A 4,238-nucleotide genomic window follows, 5' to 3' on the forward strand; every position below is an offset into this window, starting at 1 on the left:
TTGTAATTTTACTTATTAGTGTTGTAACTGTAAACTTGTTACTATGATGGCAATAATATGATATGATGATATAGAAATGGTCTTTTATTTATGGGCAGAACAATGTTAACATTTTGTATTTATCAGTTCTAAATGGTAATAATGTATATCTATTTAATGTTTTGAAATTAACGAGAAACCCAATCATAGATTTGTAATTTTGCTTACCAAACTTGTCATTTAGCTTATCACTTTTGTCATTTGGCTTACTACTCTTGTCATTTGACAGTGAAATGTGAAAATAATGTCAACTTTTCATGAAACTTAATTTCATGAAAAACCTAATCACATAATTGTTATTTTGCTTATCACTCTTATCATTTGGTTTACTATTCTTATCATTTAGCAGTTAAATATAAAAATAATGACAACTTTTCATGAAACTTAATTTCATCAAAAACTCAGTTTCATTTACTAAACTTGTTATTTGGCTTACCATTCTTATTATTTAGCTTGCCGCTCTTGTCATGTAGCAATAAAATGTAAAAATAATGACGATTCAAATTAAAACATTTAATCATATCAAATTCAAATATCACTTCAGCAATATATAACTATCATGAATAATTCATAACAGTGGCTACTAATGAACAAAGTAAAAAATATTAAACCTATCTTAAATGCAGTAACAGTATGTACAATTTATCCTCATTTGCCTATTAAAACTATCTATAGAGACTTCCTCTCTTTTTTAGTCTTCCATCCCTTGTCAGCTCCTACAAGTTAAGCATAGCAAATAATAAGTTAAGTATATCAAATAACAACTTAACTATTTCAAATAAAAAGTTGAGTTTTACAAATGACAACTAAATATTATATATAACAAGTATATCAAATAACAACTTAACTATTACAAATGAGAAGTTGAGTTTAGAAAATCACAACTTAGGTCTAATATATGACATGTTAAGCATATCAAATTACAACTTCATTATTCTAAATAACAAGTTTAGTTTAGCAAATCAAAATTTAAGTATTATATATGACAAGTTAAGTATATTAAATAATAACTTCACTATTGCATTTAGTTGGGCAAATCACATACCGGGTCTTGCATTTATGATAGGTTTGGTATGTAGTTGACAATAAAAATATGTGCTACATGTTGATTTCAATATTTAACTATAGCAAAAAGAAGACATGTATTCAGCAGAAAACCAAATGTCATGACCAGTGTAGGAAGCAAAACGAAGACAAAAATGTGTTCAATCATTATCATTGCTAATATTATCTCACAAAAGTAGAATCAAGTAAACTAATCAGAAAGATATTCCACTCATTTGCAAGTATTCATTGCAAAGGGAACATTTCATATGGTGGTTGCATTTAAAACTCACCTAATGGAGTATTTGCAACAAAGCCACTATTTGTGATTACATTGCCTTTAATCAAGCTGAGAGTATAAGCTCATAATGTCTCTGTCAACCAAAAAAAAAAATATACAAGGAAGTAGTTAAACGTAAACGTGGTACATTATTATTTCTCTCAGTTTCTTGACTTAACTAGCACTAGCTAAACAATGCCAATTTAATAAGAAAGTCAATTTAATTACTCCACAACTAGATTGAAATGGTTCTCTATGTATGGTTCATGTGACAACTTAGCTATTACTAACTTGATATGAACTTAAGTTATTACTGAAAATGATGTGAAAATAGAAAGACACCCAATGAATTCGAATATCAAGAGACTTATTTAAACTTTTGAAATTCATTAGCTTAACTTCCTATTTTTTACTTGAGATGTTAGAGGGAAGAATTTCACATAGTTAGGCTATGAACAATGAGTGAAAAATGTACAATCTTGATTACAAGCAGAAAGTTACTCACTTTGAAGTAAAGGGTGAAGAGAGCAATTTATTACTTGACGTCCTCTAACAAGCAAGTAGGGAAGCAAAGCAACCTCCAAAGCCATCACACAAGCAACCATGTCATCCCTCGAAGGAGGCAAAGATGGCAATAGAGGATAAAGTGAGTGTTGTGCCTCCAATGTTCCACTACTTGTTGATCACCTATATATCTCTGTCACCCTGAATTTTCAACAAGCAATATGAAAAATATGATAAATGATGAAGAAAATTAGTGAAATGTTTTACAAATTCACCCAAGAACCCAAGCCCCCAATAAAAAAAAAACAACAAAAGCCAATGAAAAGATAAAGCTTTATGTTATGCAAAAATTTCTAGTAGAAAATCTTAAAATGCCAACAAAAAGAATAACTAGATATCAATAGAAGTTAAAAAGAAAGAGACGAGAGATTTAACTGTGTGTGAAATCATTGGCATTTGAGGCAAAAGCATATTGATGCAGAGACTTCTTCACTGCTCTCATTGGCGTTTGAGGAAGAGGGAAAACAAAAAGCCGTATTTGCTTGCAGTCGAGGCTAAGATAGAGTGAGGACTGAGACTAAGGGAGACAACATTCAACTTTGAACAAGGAGTTGACAGCAGTGTTGAGGGAGGATGAGGATTCACAGAATAGAGGAAGGATTGGAAGAGGATTGGTCTCTCATCTTTCATCTGCTTTGAGGAACAGATAAAGGATTAGGGAAAAGCATATGGGCAATTTTATCTTTTAACCAACATTTCATAATTTATATTTAGGATCATGTCTCTGATAGGAATTATATAAATTCAAGAACCTAAATCACAATTTTATATATTTGAGAGTCTTTACTTGCCATTTTCCCTATATTTTATGGTGAAAAAAAGGGAAGGCCAATCATTAGACGATCAAAATAAAGAGGCAGATGACAAGTGCATGAAAAAGTGGGGCCTAAAGCTACAAAATAAATGGCAGATGAATGGATTTAACGGCAATAGCATTTTAGGGCTGTTTTTGAATTATCATTGGTATTTTTACACCTAATATTTGTTTATGGTGTTTTTTTTTTGCAATAACAACAAGTATATTTTCCTCTTTACCCAGATCAAAATTCATTTGAGACGAGATGACTTTTAACATGTTAAGGGAGAAGATAAGTGACCTATTACTCTTTTTAATTTTGGGCTAAGATGTGTCTACATTCCAGGTATTTTCTCAGCATGTAGTACACCAATGCCCTAAAGTTTTGGTGGGAGGGTCAGATGACTTGGAGGTAGACTCCAATAACTTGTTGGGGGAGTCACTAGAGTCAGAGTTTGATGAAGATGATGAGATGGTGGCAATAAAGAACTTGGGTCAAAAAATGAGCAAGTACAATTCTTTGTCAATTATGATTAAGATCATGTTATTTGGGCATCTTAAATCTCATATTTATAAGCTATAATTGTCCCATGCACACTTCTAAATGTTATATCTATAATAGCTATCTCTCTTTGTCACTTCTTATATATTTGCTATTTGAACATGAGGTTATATCTTAGTATGATATGTTTGCAATATTGAGTCCTTGTGTTGATGTTGGGTGATGTGATTTATGTTTTTCAATTTATGAGTTGCTTGTCAAATAGGAATTCATTCCTCTTCCTGAAAAGTGTGAACTTGCTTTGAAATATTGGGGATGGAGGAAAAACGTGGCCTTTATAATAAATTCTGATTTTTTTGCTTAGCATGGACTTAATATGTTCTAAAAGGAATTCAATCTAATAACTATGTTTTTTAAAGATGAAGGAGAAGTCTGGACTTAATATGTTCACCCCTTATGTTTACAAGGAAGTTGGCATTTCTTGAATCTATGACAATCATTACTTTTTCATGTTTCCTAGTCATAAGTCTCTATCTTTGTATGAAGTGTTTACAATTTGTCACAAATGTTTCAATTGACCGTGGTATTGAGGAGGAATAGTTGGGTTATGAAGAATGTGAAGAGGAAGATGAATTATAACATGAAGAATATGAATATAAAGGTGAGGAGAAGGAAGAAACAATAACTGAAGAATTTGATAATTATGGATACAAAAAGGCCACTCTTCACATTGGACATGACATTTGCCAATGTTAAAGAAATTATAAGGGTCGTTGACAGTATGTAATAGTTCAAGGGATTGATTTAAGACTCATATGGAGTAACTCATCAACAATGAAATCTACATGTTAGAAGGGTCATCTTTTTGTGTTGCATGCTTCAAAAGAGTAGGCTAAGCCTGGATTGTTATTAGAACTCTTCATTATGAGCATAGATACCTTAAGCTTCTTAAGAACCAAAAAGCTAGTACAAAGTGGTTAGTTAGTCACTTTAAAAACAAGATTCAAGAAATG

This window comes from Neltuma alba, unplaced genomic scaffold (assembly GCF_004799145.2).
Source record: "Neltuma alba isolate B1F8T4 unplaced genomic scaffold, ASM479914v2 tig00010517_pilon, whole genome shotgun sequence".
Taxonomy (NCBI): domain Eukaryota; kingdom Viridiplantae; phylum Streptophyta; class Magnoliopsida; order Fabales; family Fabaceae; genus Neltuma; species Neltuma alba.